We start from the raw sequence: 23,081 nt of genomic DNA on the forward strand, positions 1-23,081 counted from the left end.
AAATTAAACTCAATTTATTGAGTTATAGTTAAATTTTAGCGAAAAATAAAATCATATGATTAGTCGAAAAATTCACGGTACTCAGTGGACAGTTCCTTGATTTTGTCAGGTCAAAATTGGTACCCTTCATTGATGAATCCATAACTCTCAATTCAATTTACTTAGGATCTCAAATCTAAAAAACACATAATATTATTAAAGCATGCAATAGAAAAATAAATTATTATCTTCTTCATATCAGTTCTCTAAATTAGCACAGAATACCCATTATACAGAGTGCCTTTCTTGATGTTTGAATATTCCAATAATTATAAACTATTACTAGGTCACAAAGGTCATTAGCTTTTTTATATCTCATTCTAAGCTATATCTTGACTCAAATAAAATAAAAAAAAACAACTAATGGCAACAAGTATCAATAACTTTGATACCAATGAAAGAAGGACATATGTGATCTAGCCAGAGTGCATAATAATAATCTTTTCAATTCTTTTCTTTTCTTCATAGTCTAGATCACTCATAAGAAGTCCTTTACAATATAACAACTTCAAATAAAGTACAAGAAAAAAAATACAATAGGATCTCAAGAACTTGAAGTTACTCAAAATCACACTTTTCATTAAGAACGTTCGGATGTATGCCAACCGACCTTGGAAATATTTCAACTCCCTCAGATTCCTTGGTGGAGGCATCTCTTGAATGGCGCGTATTTTGGTAGGATCTATCTCAATTCCTCGATGCCTTACAATGAAGCCTAGGAATTTCCTCAATTTCACCACGAAGGTGCACTTCAAAGGATTCATCTTCAACTGATATCTTCTCAACCTTTTTAACAAGACTTCAAGATCCATGAGGTGAGTGGATCGGTCCTTTGACTTGACCACAAGATCATTGACATTGCATTCCACGATATTGTGAAGTATGTCTTCGAATATGATCGTCATGGCGGGCTGATTAGTGGCGCCATCATTCTTTAATCCAAAGTGCATCACCTTGTAACAATATATCTCCTTTGTAGTTATGAAGGTTGTCAATTCTTCGTCTTCAGGGGCCATCCTGATTTGATTGCAATCGGAGTACCCATCCTTAAATGAGAAGGTTTCACATGCTATAGTCGAATCAATCATGATTTTGGTGAGAGGCAAAGGGAAGTCATCTTTGGGACAGGCTGAGTTGAGGTTGTAAAAATTAATGCATACCCTTATCTGCCCATTCTTCTTTTTGACCGTTACGATATTAGCAAGCCACTTAGGGTATAGGACTTCCCTAATAAACCCTGCTTTTACTAATTCATTAACCTTGGCCCCAATCTGAGGTGCTACATCTGTATGAAACTTCCCCTGAAGTTGCTACACAGGTTTGATGTGAGGATCGACAACAAGCTTGTGAGTCGCCATGGCGGGTCCAACCCGGGCATCTCATGGTAATTTCATGCAAAGATGTCTCGGTTAAGATGGAGGAAATCAACGTATCGCTCCCTTTCTTCTAGTTCCAAAGATGAACTTAGGAAGGTGGGCCTATGATCTCCTTCTTCACCCAACGCGACTTATATCAGCTCATCAATTGTGGCTTGGCCTCCATGGTCCAGTTGGCATGGGGCAAGCTCCATCTCATCTCTTGAAATTGAATTCTGGTCATTGTGGTTGCTTAGAGACACTATGACACATTGGACCGTCCATTTCCTTTTGTGCACATTCTTTGAGCTAGTCCTAAAAGTCAAGGTATATCCGAGCCCCCAAGTATTGAACATTTTCAATTACTTCTTTCGGGATACATTTTCAATTACTTGAAAGGGAGATACCATCCCCTTTCTTTCATTTAGGCCTTGATTGGTAGATGGGTTATAATTCATACAACTCATGATCTTGTGAGCTTGAAGGCTACAAAGAGACCATTGAATTTCATCTTCAAGATGATGCTCATACTCCTCTTATTGTCCTTCCTTGAATTTCATCTTCAAGAGAGAATTGAGTACGCCGTCTTTGGTCTGGTATGACGTATCTCAATCGACACTCATCGACATGATGGTAGTGAGCGGCTTGGCTCCTTCTTTGACATCTAAACCTTTGAAGGCTTTGATCAATGCTTGCCCAATCTCATAATCTTCGTCAGAATCACTGTCACTCTCTGATTCCTCAATGGAGGTGGGGGCAGGATTCTCAAGATTATAGAATTTGGTTTTTTCATAATGAGACTCTACCTTGGTGAAGGGCTTTCGATCGGCACAAACCATATGCTGCTTCCCTTCATGGAAATATTTGAAGCATTAATGCAGAGTCAAGGGTATGAAACAATTGTCATGTAACCATGGACGCCCTAACAATACATTGTTGGACACCTTGGTTTCAATGACTTAAAATGTCGCATAAGCCTTCAGTTCCCCATAGTCTGTTGGGTAGCCTAGTTGAAACCTTGTATCACCATATGTCCTTCCTGCAAGTTTTGGACATCCATCCCCAGGTACTTTAACGTTCCTAGGGGAAGTAGTTTTATAGTTGATCCACTATCGATCATTATCCAATTGATGTATATGCCATGTAGGATCCCCTCCACCATCAAAGGGCGATTATGGGGCTTTGTCCCTAGTTGCTGATCTGTGTTAGAAAAGGTGAATGGCATAGTGCTAGGAAGAACTGCTGGGTCAAGTTTGACTTGGTCCATTTTGTCCTGAAATTCTTTTGGAGATGAGAGGGCTTGTATCAACCCAGCCTGAAGTTCTTTTGAAAGCAAAAGGGCATCAAAGACGCTTATGGTAGCTGGGATCCTTCTTAAATGAGAGGCCACATTGTAGTCGCCAGTCTTTCCATCTGCCAATTGTTTCGAATGTCCAGCAACATTGGATGCTTTGGCCCGTGCCTCTCTCATAAGTGTCACCTTCTTAGGGGAAACAACTTTAGGCGGTTTAATCTTTGCAGTCTTCTTACCAGATCTCAACTCCAACCCCATGATTTGGGGCTTGGACTCAGCCTCAAATACCCAAGTCACATTGGCAGTTGTTCCTAGAGGGGCTTCATCCGTTTATTTTGGCTCATGAAGACTGTTCATCATCAAGGGTCTGGGCATAAAGTCTTTCAAGTTGGGATGAGGTCGTACTGTTGAATGAGGGCCTCCGTTTCTTCCTTTCTTTGTCTTCCTACCCCGGCTCGTAACATTTCGAGGCCCAGGGGAAGCTTCTGCAGCTATGTTTGTTTGAAATAGTGCCATCTCCAGCTCTTTCGAACCTGCTCTTCTTAGAGCTTCAGCTTGCATAGGCTTCTTCTCACTGTGGTTTATGTAAGTAGTCCAGCTGTGCTCCGACACTTCCTCAGTATCAAATGAGAAGTTGAGTGTCTCAGAATATTCTGAGCATAGCTTGAAAAGTTCTCGGTGAGGACAACCTTTGACCTTCTCCAACATAGGGACCTGGTGGGTTCGATGTTTAGGTGGGATAGGATCGATGACTATGGTCCCCTGATTTATGTATTCTTGTATCAAATCCTTTATTGGCCAACAATCTTTGAGCCCATGGGTACGAGAACAATGGTATAAGCAGTTAAGAGCTCATTTTAAGGGAGTCCTTCTTTTTGATGTTTTCCACTTTTTCACAGGAGGTATAAGTCCCATAATAAGGAACTTCTCGTATACATCCGGTACAATGGCTTTGTCAAAGTCGCAGGGCCATTGAAATAGGAGGCTCTTAGCCACTGGTTGGGGTTTAGATTTATCAATCACGAAGCAAACCATGTTGGCCGTCACAATTTCGGCCTCTAGTGCTTCTTGCTCATCACACTTGAGCTTCTCGTCCTTGACGAGGCATGCGATGATATCCTTTAAGGGATAACAATCTTTTATCACATGTCCTCCCATCCGATGGTATGGGTAGTAGTCGATTTGATCTGTTTGACCAACCCGCTCGGGACATCTTGGTGAGGGAAGCGTAATGGTCCCAGCCGCTAGAAGCATTTCAAAGATATCAAGAACTTAGTCTTTATTGAAGGAATACTCCTTGTCGATGAGTCCACGATATCCATCTCTTCCTCCTCTTCGTCGGCCACGTCTCGATGCTTGTGGAGAGTCAAAACTCTTGGGCAGTGGATAATTCTTTCCTCTCTCTGTTTGGTTGACTACCGAAGTAGTCATGGAAGTTTTGGATTGAGTAGCTTTGGATTTACCTCTATCCGCGCCGCTCCAAATGATTACTGGCTTCAGGCTTAAGCTAAAACCCTCCATAAGACTTTCTAAGTTAACTTCATTAGTTACTAAGTCATTGAAGTTCTGGGATTTGGAAGCCTGCAGGAGTACTGCAATGTTGGATCTCATGTTTTTAACACACATGAGAACCTCTTGGTCCTCAGGGAGCAGGGTTACCTGCCCCATGCGGATATTTCACCGTCGAGTGATATAGTCTTGCACAGGTTCATGATCCCTTTGCTTCACATTGAGGAGTTTAGCCAAGTGGACCACTCTTTCTATGCTATGAAACCTTGTCAAGAATGCCTCTTGCATTTTCTTCCATGTAAATATGGTCTTGGGAGGTAGTCGTGAGTACCAAGCGAAAGATGGGCTCGATAGTGACTGTACAAATTAGCGCATCAGGAGGTTCCCGTTACTGGCTGAGTCCGCGGACACAGACACAAAGTAGGTCAAGTGTTGATGAGGGGAGCCTTGTTCATCAAACTTTGAATTTGGGCCGCTAGTATCTTGTGGGATACAACACTTAATCAACATATGCTGGGTATGGTTTTCGATAAGTGTCAAGAGTTTGTACCCTCGGAATAAACACTTCATCAACATATGCTGGGCATGGTTTTTGATAAGTGTCAAGGGTTTGTACCCTCAGAATATGGAGTAATAGCAGTTTCTACATCACCAAATTTCGCACTGTCTCCTTTGTTAAAGCAGTATTAGTAGGAGATTGAAGGGGCATAGGTGTGGGGGCTGATTAGTTTTCCAAGGTTGGATTCAAGGACTGCTTTCTTGAAGGCCGCTGGGATTAGGAGCCTCTCTAATGGCTCTCAACGCCTCAAGCTCTCTCTAACTGCTGTCTGCGCTTGGAACTCTGCTTCTTTCTAGGTCAACATTGCCTTAAGGCGCTCAATTTCTTCAATTTCAGATGGTTGTTCCCTGCTCCTATCATATGTACGCTTACGACATGGTCTTCTTCAAGCAGTCCAATGGACTCATTATTCGAGACAGTGAACTCTGGGTAGTTGAAAGGGGAAGATAATGGAGGCCCAAGGGGATCCTTCCATGCCTTGGAGACACTGCGCGTGATGTGCAGATTTTCAATGGCTAGATGACGCCTTGCCTTCTTTGTAAGAGTTTTAGTAGGTGGGAGCTCCTCATTAGACGAGAGGGATGATACATCATCAAAACCCAGGACGATCTTACCCCTTGGGGTTTCCTCATTTCCGTCGGGCTTTTGGGTGGTTGCCCTGATCATGTTACATGGCCAAATTTCGGGAAAATCCTCTCCTAAGTTGTGCGAGATCTCCTTCTAGATTGATCCCGATTTGCAGCCTTGTTGTGGTCGTGTATGACATTGATATGTTCGAACTGCTTTCCTTGCTTTGTCTAGGACGTACTGAGTAAGAACTCCATGCACATGCCTAAGGACTATCTTAACATGTGCCTTGTGGGCTTGTTTGTACTTTTTAGACTCCGTCTTGGGAACCTGAAGAGGCTTGTAATTTCCCTCCCTCAAATCCTGTTCAACTGCGATGATATGTGAATGAATAGTACGAGACAACCTGTGTGGCTTATCTTTGAGAGAACTCCTAGTGGTCGGCTAATGAGTGTCACATGATTCGAGCGAATCAGCATCATGAGAACATCGGACTGCCGGCATGTATGCTGCATATGGCGATCTCGGAAAGTTAGCATCGTGAGGATTCCTAACCGCCAATCGATGGGTGTCGCGTGAGTTGGGTGAGTTAGCTCCATAGGAACGTATAACTGCCGGCACCTGGGCTGCATACAACGATCTAAGGAAGTTAAAATCATGAGGATTTCTAACCGCCAGCCGAGGGGTGTCATGTGAGTTGAGTGAGTTAGCTCCATAGGAATGTCTAACTACTGGCACCTGGGATACATACAATGATCTAGGCAAGTTAACGTAGCGAGGATTCCTAACTGCCAGAAGATAGGTATCAGGTGAGTTGGGCAAGTTAGTGCCATAGAAACGTCTAACCATTAGCCTTTAGGTGTTCTTGATAGCTGAGCAAAGAATTTGTGTAATTAAAGGCAAGAAACCGGAGCCCTAGGGCATAAGCGTGGGTTGCCGAAATGACCCAGATTGCGACTTAACTTTTGCAAAAATAGCCTGGTCACTCTTCTTTAGTGCATGGACGACTGGGTTTGCAGACCGCAACGGCCGCGCTTCTCTTGGGATATTGCGAGCGATAACACCGTTGTTGGGCTTTGCTTGCAAATATTGGCTGGGGTAAGTCAAAATCACCCTCAAAGGTCTGCTGCCCAGAATTAAATCAACTTGAGGGAGAGATTTCCTCATCATCTGAGCCTCTAAGGTTCGTGACTTGGCTTCCTACTCTCCAATCGCTGCTTTCTCATCATGTGGGGTAGCCGTGGCAATGGGAAAAGCAAGTTGACCCCTGATTAGGGAGGCATACAGTGAAACCTTCATTGTTCTAACCTGAAAGGATGTCATTACTGCAGACATGGTTACCTCTGACGACCTGTGATTAATGCAGGGGTTCGCTCGTCAGGGTAAATAGAGAAGACACGAGAGTAGAGTAGAAAAGATCGTGAATCAAGACCTATTGAGAGAGATTCAACTTCCTAGACTCTTTCAGAGATTAAAGGTAAATTACTCCCTAGTGGAGTCATCAGAGATTTGGCTGCTCCGAAATATGGATGTGTTAAAAGAAATGCATACTGTTTAGACAAAGATTAGACTCCAGATGGAAAACTAGAGGACATCACATTCGAGGCTAAATTCACTCGTGCACTTCATATCAGAAACACATGCTTTAGAATTTATACAGGGTACTGAGCAATTCCAGAGGTTTAATCCTTTGTTACATTTACATTGACTTTGAAGAATTAAAATAAGCCAAACATCTTTGATTCTGCCTTTGAAATCTATATATTCGTTTTTACAGAAGAAACTACAGACATTTAAAGAGAGAAGATCACGTCGAGGGCATATCGGCCCAAATACTTGCAAGCAGGAACTTGTTATCCTTCGAGTCTGGTCTTCAAAAGGAAACGGGTCTCAAGTGAATTGTAGGATAGGATGGGTTAAGCCGTTTCTGGGCAGCTTTAGATTGTTGTTGAAACTGAGATGAGTTAAGCCATCTCTGGGCAACTTTAGATTGCCTTTGAGACTGAGATAGGTTAAGCCATCTCTGGACAACTTTAGACTGATATTGAAAATGAGATGGGTTAAGCCATCTCTTGACAACTTTAGACTACCGTTGAAACTGAGATTTGTTAAGCCATCTTTGGGTAGTTTTAAAATGTCGTTGAAACTGAGATGAGTTAAACCATCTCTGGGTAGCTTTTAGACTGTTGTTGAAACTAAGATGGGTTAAGCCTTCTCTGAGAATCTTTAAACTGCGATTGAAACTGAGATGGGTTAAGCCATTTCTGGGCAGCTTTAGACTACCGTTGAGACTGAGATGGGTTAAGCCATCTATGGGCAACTTTAAACTGCCGTTGAGACTGGGATGGTTAAGTCATCTCTGGGCAGCTTTAGACTACTATTGAGACTGAGATGAGTTAAGCCATCTCTAGGTAGCTTTAGACTGCTATTGAAACTGAGATGAGGTAAGCCATCTCTAGGCAGCTTTAGACTACTGTTGAAATTGAGATGGGTTAAACCATCTCTTGACAGCTTTAGGCTACCTTTGATACTAATATGGCTTAAGCCATATTTGGCTAGCTTTAGACTGCTATTGAAACAATCCTTGGCCTATTCTCTAAATCCATAGACTAAGCCATGCTTCGATCACAATCTTGAATGACGAGAACTATAATCATCGTTTGTAGGCTCACTGCATATCTCTAAGTGGTTTTATTCTTAGTCTTTCATCAGGACTAAGTGTTCATACCTTCTAAAGGCAAAGTATGAGTCATTAACAACTCGATCAATTGACTCAGTATTGTTTATGATAACAATACACCCAACACTGACACAACATTTACCAACCATTTTGAGTATTTGACTTCTCAGATGAAACCGGCTGACCTAAGCTAGTTCACCTCAACATCAATTTGTATTTCGAACTCAGCTCGGAATCTCCTTGACTTTTGCTTCACTGTTTTGAAAGGCGGTTCAATGAAAGGTCGATGAACTGCAACCTAAGGGTCAAGTCCGGGCATCTTATGATAATTCTAGGCAAAGACATCATGGTTGCGGCGAAGGAAGGTTGTACACTCCTCTTTCTCCTCAGGGGCATAATGGCTGAGATGAAGATTGCCCTTCAGTTTTGTCACCCAAGTTTATCTCCTCTAAGTCATGAGTAGTAGCTTGACCGCCATCTTCTAACACCTCTGGTGCTTCTTCCATCTCCTCCTCATCAGAGAGTTGGGACTTAGAGGGTACCTCTTTGACTTCGAGCACTTCCATCTTTTGATTGATGAATAGTAACTCTACTTCTTCCTGCTTCTTTGTTTCATTAGGGGATAAGGGATCAAAAAGCGCTTCCTTGACTTTGAGCTGTTCCATTTTTTGCTCAATAGTCAGTGGCTCTTCCTCTTCCGAGCTTCCAAGCTCTTGAGGGTTATGAGAGTCTTCTACTTCACCCTTTGGAGAACTTGGGGGGATAACCTTTTTTAATCCCTGGTTAGTGGCTATCTCACAGTCCATCTTCTTCATGATTTGATGGGCTTGGGAACTATAAAGTTCCCATATATGCGAGGCCGTGATGCTCAAATAGGTAGAGCCTTGGGAGGGTCCCATTGCACTGACATTTGGGGATTCTGATACAAATCCAGGTAATGGTACAAAAAGTGGGGGTGGAGGCGGTGCTTCTGTAACAATCCTAAACTTTCAAAAAAAAGAAAAAGAAAAAAAGAATAATAATAATAATAATATTAATGGTGTTAACAGAAATAAATACAAAATAAATAAATAAAATAATAATTATATAATAGTAATGACAATAATAATAATAATAATTTTATACCGTTAGGATATTGTTGCTTATATTAACAATAAATAATGATATTATTGTTAATATACTTGAGGGTTCAATTTTATTTGGGTGGACATTAGGTCCACCATCTTAAAGTTTTATGATAACACTCCTTAAAACAACACCTTGCATCTTAGGTGGTTTTACTTTATTTGAAGATCTCTCTCTCTCTACCTGTTTGTAATATTATAACTCCAGTTGGCATACTTTGGTACTTTAGTTGATTACTGCACTCTCTCTTTCTCTCTCTTTATAACTCTTAAAAGTCGAAAACTTTCTTACTTTTCTTAATTACTATTTACTCTCTCTCTTTTCCTTAAGTATTCTCTCTCTCTGTTGAACATTGGTTGAAGCTAATTCTTTCGTTGAATTCTGGTAATTTTCTTGTCTTTTTATTTTTCTAAATTTTAGTTTTTTGTTAGTGGGTGTACTTTATTTTCCTGGCATCTCGTGTTTCAGTTTAGAAACTGGCTTCTTGCTTTCCCTTCTTCATTTGCTCATTACTTTTTAAGTTTATTTAAGGAACGGGTTTTTCTCTCTCTCTCTAGCATGGTTACTGTTTAGTTATGTTTAGATAATGATACTTATGTGCTTCCTTTAAAGAAGATTGGGGATTTGAAAAAGGAGGTTGTCGATTTAGTATGCAAGGTAACTTTTGCATACACTACTTTCATTTGCTCCTATAAATCACAATCCCTGTTAAATTGATTTTATATGCTTTCTTTCTTTGGAAAAGATTCTTCGTTCACATCGAGTCTCTGAAGAAAGTACCGATGTTTTTGTGTGGGATGGAACTGATGCTCCCCCAATTTCGGAGTTAAAGTAAGTGATTTTATTTTCTTGAAAAATAATCCGTTCTTTTTAAAAATAAAATGAAATAATTACTTCTGCTTATTATTATGAATTTTAGACGCGATAAATTTTATGCGCAAGCGACCTCATTAATTTGAAAAATAATCTTTTAAATAAAATTGTGATATTTTATCTATGTTAGAAATTTTAAATGCTGTAAATTATTAGAAATAAATTTATTTATTTTTCTTGTCTATTGTTAGAAAATTTTAAATACTGTAAAATTATTAAAAATAAATGTGATATTTCTGCTGTTAGTAAAATTGTGAGAATTCTTTCTACTGTTTTTGAATATTTAGACATTGTAAATTTCATGTGCAAATGACTGCCTTATTATTTGAAAACTGATATTTTTGTAATTGATTATAGCATTGTCTGTGAAATATTTATTTGCAAATTGACATCCCATAAATTGTGATGACTCCATATTCTTGAATTTCTATAAGAATTTTTTTATACATATTAGATTGGCAATTAGCTAGAATGTCTTTACGAACTGCTACCTTTCTAAATTTGAGCCCATAATATTTGATTGGTTATTTTTGAAATGTTATTGAAAGTGACTGTTGTTAATGGTTTCAGTGAAATTCATATTAATGAATTCAATGATATGTTGAGTATATGATATTGTTGCTTTCGAATGTTTAAAGAGATTTGGAAATATTTTAAGTATGCAAGTGGACTCATCCCGTTTGCCGGTGAGGTATAAGTGGACCTATCCGGGACGCCTATAGGGATTAAGTGGACTCATCCGGTACGCCTGTGAGGTATAAGTGGACCTGCAGAGATTAAGTGGACCTATCTGGGACGTCGATAAGGATTAAGTGGACCCATCAGAACGCTGATGGGGTATATAAGTGACCTACTTGGGACGTCAGTAGGTATTTTGTGAAATCATTTTAATTATGCACTGACGTTAAAATGTTATATGCATTTTAATTATTTTGATTATACTTAATTATGCATTTTTGAAAGTGGAACTGTTAATGCATTTCTGTTAATAGATCTCCTTTTTGAAAATATTGATATCTTTTAACCATGATTATTTTTGGGATTATGATGATCACTTACTGAGTAGCCAAACTCATCAAACTATGGTAAACATTTTTTTCAGGATAACTGCGGTTTCATTATGAGTGCTCGTTAGGATCAACTTTGGAAGATATTGTAGTTGTGCTTAAGCTTTCTTTTGTTACTTTGTAAGAATTCGCCACTGTAAATTTGTCCTATCAAGAGATGTATGTATATGTTTTGACTGTCATATCTCAGGAATATCTGTATTGTAAATTCTTGAGGTGTGACAGCTTCTTTCGCCTTTTCATTTCCTTTTCTCATCGCCTCTATTTGACTTAAAAAGTCTTGTGCCTACATTCTTAGTTCAGCAATAATGACTTGCTTGTCAGCCTCAGATTGGAAGGCAGGAGTGTCCATGAGGACTTTGGTGGGTGGCGGTGTATTAACTACATTAGGGTTTTTTTGACAAGCTTGTAACCCGATGTGAATAATGGAGAACCTAGTGGTAACTTACACCCACAGGTACAAAACATGCCTGTGGACTATGGAAACCTTGATCAAATAAGCCTTATTTTGGAAATCCATGATAGAGACATCATTTCACTCCCAGATTGAGCATATGGGTCCCCCATGATGATCTAAGGATCCCCTTCAAGTTTCGTCAATTCCGATGTAAATGGAAGCAATAGGGACCAAATTCATTTTCAGCCCAAGCTCTTTTCATGCTACGGTGTACCGTAGCTAGAACTCTACTCTAAAGACCTCTAATGCCTATGAGAACATCACCAATAGATTCAGAAGCTCGAGAACAGTCACTGTGTAAAGTTTCATCCCAATCTGACCTTTCTATGCCATATTCCCAAAAGAAAACTATTATTTGAGATTCACACTATGATGTTAAGTTTGGATCTTAAGTCTAGTTTTCAACAAAATTGGTTTCAGAAGGAACTCTTTGTGAGTTGAGAGATATCATAATTTTATCATGGGATGCTCATTTTCCATTATACTCCTTATAATAAAAGCCTTTTCAAGCTCATTCAATATTTTACAGCATGCCATGAGCATGAGTTATAAATAATAAAACTTTGTAGTGAGACAATACAATGATGGGGAGATATGACACTCGATGTGAACGATGCTCAATCTGAGAACTGTAGAAATTAGAAGGAACACAATACATGTAAAAGTATATTGGTTTCTCTTTGTAATGAAGGGATTTGTAGAGAGACTTGGTGGAAGCATAGAAACTTTAAAGGGCCAAAGAGATATTTGGAATGATGGGATGAAGAATCAAAATTATGATCCTTAGAATGATGGGATGAAGAAGAGTATTTCTTCATGGTATGAGAAAGGGAGAATCTAAGGGCCAAAGAGATGGACACTTCTTTGACATGTAAACACAATGACCAAGTGATTCTTCATTAGTTGTATACTCTTCCAAGTTTATAAAAGCTCGTCAATGAAAAAAAGCAAGGATCAAGAAAAATCACAATACCACACTTCTTGATTTGAGGTATGAAATCTATTCTACATGAAATAGTCAAGTCATATAGGGAGAGATGATTCAATTTTTTGTATAACCTATCTGAACACTCCGAAAAGTACGATGTTTTAAAAAAATTGATTGAAATACCAAAGCAAACATTAGACTCCAAGCAATTAACCAAAGGACATCACATTTGGGCCCAAATTCGCCCGTGCATTTCCATATTACAGAAACACAATGTTTGTATTATATATTAGGAACAGAATAATTTCAGATGTTTAATCCTCTGTTACAATTTACATCAACCAAAAGAAACAAAATAGACGTGGATTCAAGCCTTGAAACCTATACATTCGTTTCTAGGGAAGAAAATACGCAGACACATTAAAAGAGAAAATAACATCAAAGGGCATATTAGCTCGTATACTCGTGTCTAAGTGCAGGGATACTAATCCTCAAGTTTGATCTTCCTTCAAGAATGGGCTTCAAGTAGATCGTAGGAAGACAAACCTCTCTCTTTATGTCTTGAACACGATCAAAGAATAGTCCTCCGTCAGCACTATCTCTTTCATTTCCAATGTATGTCACTCCTATAGAAGTAAGCTTAAGATAAGCCCACTTCCAAAAGTATTTCAAACTCTAAAAAATACTTATCAAATGAAAAATGCGAGCTCCATATCTTAACCAGAAAAATCTGCGAATCCTTCTGTAATTGTGAGGTGGGTTTTTATAGCCTTCATGAGCAAATAAACATTAATATTCACCTGATAATCATGCATTTGTTAGTTTAATCTGCATCGTCCACCTTCATCTCGTACTTATCTTCGCCTTTATCTTCTCAAGATGATAATCATGGAATTGTTATCTTGGTTAACCCACTAACCATGCGTGTTTATCTTCACATTTCAAACTCTGGAATGATAATCATGTGATTTGAACAAATTCGTATAAATCTCTCTTGTTGATAACCATTCATCTCAGTCAATGCTTACCCTCATGTCAATCAATTTTGAGTTCATAGATTCCATATTCAACATAAGTATCACATGAGAAAAACCAGGAATTATGTTATTTTATCTTCTATCACCTAATTATTAAGCTCTGCAATGCAGCTATGATGTGTTTTCACATTTCTTCAACTGATTTCTAATGACTGATCCTTTGATTATGAAATTCGTAAGGCTGAAGGAGGACTCAAATACAAATGCAGTGGTCCAAGTCTTGCTCGAAATGGATCTTTGATGAGAGAGATGGTCTGTTCAACTCTTTGTGTTTATGTTGGAAATTGCATCATAAATAATAGAACATTACAAATGTAACTGCTTCCTTCATATATATAAAATAATTCCACACCTTTTAAGGGTGATAAAGCATCAAGTAAGTAATCCAATGGTCTTAGTCCCATGAGAAAATTCTACATATTGAAAGAGAAATCTCAATTTTGGTGACTGAGTATCATCCTGGCTGTAATGCACATAATATAATGTTTTTAAGGCTCTAATTGCCGGGGCATGGGGGTGATGAGTTAATTCACCTCCGCATGATATAAAACTTTAAAGTGAAGGGTATAATACCTCTAACATAAGTCCTTTAGAGTCTCGACTCAATCCATAATGTTTTGGGTGTCGGTTAAGGCATATATTAATTGACAGTGGATATAGACATAGGTTAAGCCAAATTCAAATATTGCCCAAGTTATATCATTCTTGGTCTTTAAGGCTTATAAAGCATCAACATGTATATCTTCAAGGATTTACCTTAATATATCTACATATGACGAGGTTTCCTTTATGCTCCGCCTATTAAAACTATATATTTTTAACTAGTGGCAGATTAAAAGAGTCATATCATATCTCGCTCAAAACTCATTCAATATCTAGTGGAGAGGCATCCATGTGCCATGGCAGTATGTATATCCCCAAGTTTCGTCTCAAATTGAAACACCTTAAGGACATCTTATCATAGATCGTAAGTCACGATACACATGTATAACTGACTATAAATTCAAGAAAATGCGTATATCAAGCCGCATCAGATTCTTTCACATATCTCAGGGATAGGCATATCCGAGCCTTAAGAGTATATGTATCTTAGAACCTATCTCACAATGAGAGGGCTTTCATATCTTCTATCATCAACTGTGAGTTAAACCTGAACATGCTTAACTGATGAACTATTGGTATCATATCTTTTATCTGTCGTAAGTCAAGACATATATGTGCTGATTAAAGAGTCAAGATTCTGAAGGCGTATTGGGGCCTTTGTATAATTAATCTTGAGAATATCATATCTTTTATATCTTCATATTATGGCGCTTATCTGAGCAAGCGTTTATCAAGAACATGCTCATTTCTTATCAATGGTCTGTTAAGACGGTTATTGACCATGCGTTACAGGCTTCGCTATATATTTGACATCTTCAATTTGTCAAGTGTCGTTAGAATACATTTGGTCTTTCATGATGACTAAGAGACATGTTTAGCATCCCAAAAATGCATCTTCAAAAATTTAGCTTCTCGAACTGATATATCTTATATCGAGCATTCTTTAAGATGGCTTATCCAGCGTTCGTTACAAAACTCACACATCCATTAATACTTCTTATAAGTGTCGGTTAGAGGCTTGCACTTTCCATATAGACATATTTATCAATCATTGGTTAAAATACACTCATCCCTTAGATGACGACTAGAAACATAATTAACCCAAAGCAATCTTAAACAACCATCATTAGTACTTACATCTGACATGCATTAGCACCTTTCAATTTCTATCAAGTGTTCGTTAAAATGTATCTAGTCTTGCATGCCACTATGAACACCCAACACTATCCTTTATACTTTTTTATTATATCTTGGTTTTTTGTTTTTTGTTCTGTGCATATGTATGGAGAGTAAGCACATTAGTTTGTAGGTGCTAAGATAGTTTGAAAGAGCTAATTTTAAATACCCTATCTATATATATATATATATATATATATATATATATATATATATATATATATATGCCTCATTGTGCTTGTGTGAACTACTTAAGATAGTAAAATACATGGAGCTATGGTTTTGATCAAGGTCCATGGACTTAAGTATCAAACATGAGATGGGTATGACTTATTCAAATATGTAGCATAAACGGAGTATTCCGATGGAACCTGGTCTTGGTGACCATCGTCCTAATATTGTCCATTAATATGATATGTTGCGTGTGATGAGGATCTCATGTTAAGATCTCCAATTTTACCAAGAAAATCTATGTGTTTTTTGGATATTTGTCAGTTTTTAATGACCATGCTTTTAGTCATGTTCTATTTTGGATAAAATTATAGATAGATTTTATGATTTGTTTTTGTGGCTATAGCATGACTTGTTAAGTAATTAAATATATATGTGGTGAAATGATTTTGAAAGACTAAGCATTTTTTTGGAAATTAGATTAAACCATTTAAATTGAAAACCTAGGTCTATGGATATGGCTTTGAGAAAATTCCTTAGTCTTGCAAGCTCCACAAGGTTTTTTACGGAAAAATCATTTTATACCGCCATGTCATTTTCTAACTATTGCTTGTGAAAATATACTAAGTCAAGAATTTTTTTTAAAGAAATACAAAAACATTGAGTTGTGAAAACATGGGAGAAAATTTCATTTATTTATATACTTGTTTTGAATACCCATATGCCTTGACTCATGTTTTGTAAATTCCAATTGAGTGGTCAATTCTTCGAGAATCCTTGACTACCTAAGACCATGAACCATAGGGAATGCCATAGGATGACCAACTTGTTAAGCCTCCTTGACACATGTTGTGTGGATAAGATAACTTGGTTTGTATGCATTTACAACTAAGAGAATAGTGTGGTTGAACTTTTGGGGTTCAGAAAAGGATTTTGCATATTACAAAACCAAGGGGCATTGAATTACTTTTTGCATGAGACTTGCTATATTACCTCATGACATTGGTGAGCATTATACGAAAGTATATTTTATATGTATATTATGTTTGAATGGGAGTTGATACAATCCCACAATTATTTTTAGCTGTTTGGATATTAAGATATATACGCATTCTATTATGAAAGATCCAGATAGCTTAACATTCTAGTGGGAGTACTTGCTTGCATTTGGTGGGCTAGTTGAAACAACATACATAATGTTTGTTCACCCATGGAACCCGGACATATGGAGCTAATTGCATGGTTACAGAAAGGAGCAGCTTGATTGAAGAACTTTCTTGAGCAACTGAAGATATGACCCCATACAATGCGAGTACATGATGATCTTTTGAGACAACGAGTCCATGATTTGCAATGCAGCATAAAAAGATGGATTACAAACATATTTGGGATGTGATCCGAGTAGCAAAGAGAAAAAGGCTGTAGAACTCCCTTATAGGTTACATCCATGAATCCTTAGAGAAAGGAATGATGGTGAAAGGGTTCATCAGGATATGTAATGAGCGTAAGAGAGAATAAGTGAGAGATGCTTGAGAGAGAGACTGTAATTGGGGACTGAGAGAAAGTGAGAAAGAGAGATTGTAAGAGCTTTAAACGCAAAGTGGGATGTTGAGTTTATGTCGTCATTAAATACCTTATGAGATAATGTAATCAATACTTGATAGAGTGGAAGAATGAACTCTAATGGGAGTGTGGTCTACAGAGACCAACAAATTGTGATCCAGTGGGTCAAAGATATTATGGTCCAGAGGGATCAAGATATGTAAATATTATTTGTCGATATTCAAACTTGGCTTAACGTATTATGCTAGTAGGGTTGGAAAATCCTTAATAAACTGGGTATAGAGCACAACCGATGGGGGTTAGTAGGGTCATCCCTTGATGTAGTCAGAGTTGCTCAGGGTAGAGAACCAAGAGAATGTAACCCTTGTGTGTTACGGTAGGCATATAGAGATGAGGGCAAATCCTCATCATTGAATCATCACACGGTATGTATGTATGATAGTCATTTTGGGAAAGCGAATCACCATTGAGGGTGATACACGTAATGTGTGAGATATTACCCCTATGCACTATAGAGCTGTGGTTGTACTAGACTTGTGTGACATTGGACTTAAGGACTACGGGAGAACCAGTAATCCATAGATTAAAATTGTGTCCTCCCACCTATTGGCTGAATTTGGTAGCCCAATCATGAACCCGTACTATAGTTTGTGAGTCATGAGAACTGCTCGATTAGTTTGAGAAAGTGAGTGTAGATTATAGTCCTTAGTGGAAGATGACGTTCTTCAGCAAAATTAATATTTTCTTAACATAGTTGGATCCAAAACCCATCAAAATAATTTAGAATTATTATTTTTGATCTTAAATTATTTTTAGATTGATAATTTGAATTTTTTGGAGTATCTAGATATTTTATTTTAACAAAATAGATTTATAAATAAAGGGAAACTGATTTTTCATTAATTTAACTATTCAAAGAGAAAAATAAAATAATAACATTTTCCTAAAAGTCATTTCTTTGTTTTAAATTTATTATAACACATGGAGGCCTATGGTACTCAATGGGCCCCACTAAAATAAAGCTGAAGATGTGTGGGGCCCACTTGGGACTCCATAAGAAGCATGTCCCACATAAGAGAGAAATTTCCTATTCTAGTGGCTTGTGAATGAAGCCACATGCCTTTGATTAAAATTTAAGGACTATGTTTTGTAGGGATTTTTATTGAAACAAGAAAGGAAAATTTTGAAAATTAAGAGACAATTTTTAATTTAAAGTATGCATAAGAATATTATGGAAATGATAGGATTAGATTAAGGAAGTTGAATGATAAGGTTTTAGCATATTTTTTTGAATCATGATAGCTGATCTAAGGGTTGTATGATTCAGATCTCTCACCCCACAGATCTCTTATGATTAATAGTCTGGATCTAATCTCCATAAGGATTGCTAACTCGAAAAAACCCTAACTCTAGAGAAAGTCAGTAAATGGGGGCCAAATCTCTACACTTTCTCCATACCCTTGATCTCTCACTCTCCCCAAGATTGGTACACCTCTGTCTCTCTCCCCAAGAATGGTACACGTCTCTCTCTCTATAGATCTGATCTCTCTCCCTCTCTAGCCCTCTCCCTATCTAGCCCTCTCCCTACCTTAGAAATATTTAAAAATAAGAAATAGGGGGCACACCCATGCATACAGTGCCTAGAGGTGCCACACCCATATTAAGGCATTGAGGCCTTACACCTCTATGCTAATGTTCCATTGCTCTCTGATTTAGTTAGGGTTTGTAGCAAAGGCTTTCTCATACTTCAAAGATCTAAGATAGACCATGGATCCCGTATACCATTGAAGGAGACCTGAAGTGGAGTGTGCAAAGTCCAGTTGAAGTATTATTCTGGTAATCTTCTTAAGATTTGCAATTTTATCTTTACTTGTTCCTATGAGTATTATGTGCTTCATGATCCCAAGATCAAGTTTATACAATTTCGCTTGTGTGATAAATAGTTGTTAAGTGGCAGAAAGAGAGAGTCATTGGGTTTCTTTTGTGTTTTTATTGTTTCTCATAACGTTTTAGACTCTTACAAGTAATTCGGGAGGTGAAAATAAAAGAGAAAAAGAAAAATTTACATTGGTATACACTTCCCCTCGTTATGTAGTCCTAATTTAAAAAATTAGTGTGCAAAAGGTTGCACTGGGCAAATAAATCCTCTGCCTTAAAATAGAGAGTTTCGATGTACTTTCACGGATTCAATGCATGGGAATAAAGAGTCTATAATGCACCACGGTTGCCTTAATTTCAAGAGCAAAGGGGGTAAGAGTGAAAATCAAGTAGAACAAATGTTGGGTCTTTTTTAAAAGATTAAGAAAGCATCCTTTGAAGTTGAAAGACATGACCATCCAATAGGTAGTTATGATTGTTAATTGTTGGTTATAACTACCTAACAGTCATTAACGGTCAAACATTACATTTCAAACAGCCATAAACCCTCTCAAATGCCACTAATTATCGCACAGCGCAAGGTGCACCTCATATACCCGTGTGCCCTTGCACGTGCACGCAGACATACATGTAACCTTTCACTTTTTCTCCCATATTCTCTACACTTGAGTCTAGAAAATGTTTCAATATAAGTACATCATTGTTGTTTCTTTATTCCTCAATGTTGGTTTAAAAAGCCACAACTTCTGTCCATAATTAGACCTTTTAGAAAATTATAGTTTGAAGTCATATTATTTTAAAATAACACATAGTATTTCATTAACTAAAAAACAAACATTTCCTCCACTTTTTCAAAATAATATAGAAAATTGAGACAACAATATATCATTTGCATTCTATGAAGGTATTTTTCAATTTAAACCTTCACTAATGAGTGTGTGACAAAGCCATGGAGTTCAACAATAGCACATAACTTTGAACAAATGACCTTATTCAATAGATTTGTAGTATAATGGATAAATAATTTATATATATCACATGTTTTACCTGTTTATTTTGGACCTTGTGCATATCTCCCAAATTTATAAAAACACCATGACATATAAATAGTCATAGATTTCATTAAGAACTTAATTCATACTTCTTGAGGTCATCATTAGTCTTATCTACCATATGTATTTATTTCAAAATAATATTTATTACTAGTGACCAACTAACCATATTATCAATTAGTTATATGCATATAGAACCTAGAATTCCGAGTTAACAAAATATTAGGGTGGGTTCCCATAGAAGATGATTACATTATGGACTTGAGCCCCATTCTCTCTGACATCTTACCAACATGTGCCTTTGCTAGGCCTTTTGTCAAATGATTGACCAAATTCTACTCTTGAACTCATATATTCCATATTCACTAGTCCATCTTCAAATAATGTTTTTATAGATATGTTAGATTTTCCATTTTATACATCATTACATGCTCTTGCAATCGTCGTATGATTGTCACAATGAAATATGATTCCTTGCACCGATTTTAGCCATATTGGTATGTCGTACAAAATATTCTTTACCCATTTGGCTTCTTCACAAGAAGAATGTAAAGCTATAGATTTCACTCCATTGTTGAGTACGAAATACGTGTTGGGTTAGTTGACCCCCATGATATTGCTCCACTTGATGGAACCATCCATCCTGATTTTAATAATGATTCTTGGCTTTCCACATTCCGATCTGCATACACATCCTCCCAATACTTTAGGACAACTCAAAGTGAACCGTATTTGATAGTTTCTTTTAAATGTTGTAATACTCAAGCAAGTAATTTTCTATACGCTCAACTTATATATCTAATAAGTTAGAATTTCAAATGTATTTTGGTAATTTTTTATTTGAAATAATTTTTTATTGGCTACTCTTTGTTTTGATGTAGGGGGACCGCAGATTTCACGCAAAATATTTATAAACAAAATATAAAAATATAAAGCAAATCTTTACCATCCAAAGGCCCAAAGGTTGAAGCTTGGCTCATTACGAACTGAGCTAATTTGCAAGCAATATTGGCTTGTTGACGTCCCTCATAAGCATTTGTTAGCATGAACTGTAATTTAAAGCCATATGATAGTTTATTGGGTTGTTTATGCTAATGTCTCTTATAATTAGCAGTATTTAGAAAATGTCTCCCATATTTTATATTTCATCCTCATGCCCCCTTTTTCTCCAAATACCTTCGGCTGAAAATTACTTTTGAATCACTCATAATCAAAGCGGTCCGAAACTATTGTAAGGAATTAAATTAGTTTAGAATTATTGGTTTTGAACCACTCGTTGCAAGGAATAAAACTGATTCAAAACTACGAGTTAGTCCCAACCTGCTCATTTTAATGAATCATAACGGTCTAGAACTTATAGTACTGAACCACCCACTAAGATATCAAAGATTATAACAAATGAAAGTGAGTCTAGTTAGCAGTTAAGAACTAGTAGTTTCAAACTAAAGATATTTTGGAAAAAATAAAATATAGAAAAAAACAAGCATAAAATAAAATATGCAGAAAATTTCTGAATTACCACTAATTAGATATTAGGGTAAATATCTCTAGTATGTTCATGGGCTTATTCTTCCTTTGTTTTTAGTAGTGGCATAAAGAAAATAGTCCAAAGGCAAAACAAGCCCGAACTGGATTAACAAAGATGTTTTCGGATTATGATTGCATTATGAGGGACTTAAAAATAAAAAATAAGAAAAAAATTGGTTGGTAGACAATAACTGGTGGTTAAATCCAAACACTAATTGCCATTAGGGGTGTAAGCCGGTGGGACCTAGCGATTGCATTGTGAGGGAGTTAAAAATGAAAAATAAGAGAAAAATGGGTTGATAGACAATGATTGGTGGCTTAATTTAAACAGATTGGTGGCTTAATTTAAACATTATTTCCCACTTGGGGTGTAAGCCGGTGGGGCCTGGGGCCTAGCCCTAGGAAATGTAAATGTGCCCAAACCCCGAGCCCACATCGGCCCGTACCTTTTGAGGCCTGTTTGGAAAGCATGGCCCATTTGCACCAGCTTGCGACATATCGGGCCTTAATACTAAAGCCCAAGCCCTCTATTTCTTTCTCTCTCTCTCCCTTTCTCTCTCTGTTATTGAGAACGCTGACCCACAAACAATACATGGATGCATCATCCAATCCCAATTATTCAATTAACTCATCTGTCATGGGATGCGACCCTCAGCGTTTTATGCTCTTTGAGAAAGAGTGCACAAACAGACCACTTATTTTTTTGGGTGCGGTTTGAATAGAGCCGATGCTCTAAACAATCAAATTAGAGCCCACCTTCAAATAGTGTCAAGAATATGGTTTTAATATTGAAAAGTATTATGATAGCCTTAAATTATATTTTCATTTTTAGTTATAAAATTTAAAGTTTAAAAAATATTGTAGATCGAACAAATCGATGAAAACTTGAAAATCTTAAAAATTGATGGTCGAAAAATGCGTTACAAGATACACTATTTCCAAAACTTGAAATTCATTTTTTCCTCATGTCCATGCATCTTGATGTCGAGATGATCAATTTGATGATATTTTGGCATCAAAACAACTTCTTCTAGTAAAAGTTTTGATATAGGCTCTAATTTGATTGTTTAGAGCCGAGGCTCTATACAAACTTTTTCATTTTTTTTATTTTTATGAGGAAGTTACAATCACTCACATATTTTAAATGGAGTGGTTGAAATAGTGTAATTGACTAGACTTAAAATTTAATAAAATTTTTTAAATGGAGTGGTTGTAATAGGGTAATTAACTAGACTTAAAGTTTAATAAAAAATTTTAAATGGAGTGGATGTAATAGTGTAATTGACTAGAAGTAATTGTTCTTATAACGAGAGCGAAGAAAAAAAAAAAAAAAAAGAAAAAAAAAAAGAAAAAAAAAAAGATAAAAAAAAAAAAGGGTCATTGAGCAATGTGACCAACTGGAAGATATAGTGAAGCTCTCTTTTTTTGTTATTTCATGAAATGGCACAATGATTTTGTAATTTCTTTTTTGACAAGATTAATTGAATGTTTCTTTAATGTCCCTATAATTTTTTTCCTTATTCCAGGATCTCTCTCTCTCTAAAATAGTGAAACTTTATGCGATTCAACGAAATGACGTTTACTAGTCCTTTACCCCTCGCCATCTCTCTCCCTCTTGTAA

The sequence above is a fragment of the Amborella trichopoda genome, chromosome 10 (assembly GCF_054954075.1).
Source record: "Amborella trichopoda isolate Santa Cruz 75 chromosome 10, AtrichopodaSantaCruz75HAP2 v2.0, whole genome shotgun sequence".
Taxonomy (NCBI): domain Eukaryota; kingdom Viridiplantae; phylum Streptophyta; class Magnoliopsida; order Amborellales; family Amborellaceae; genus Amborella; species Amborella trichopoda.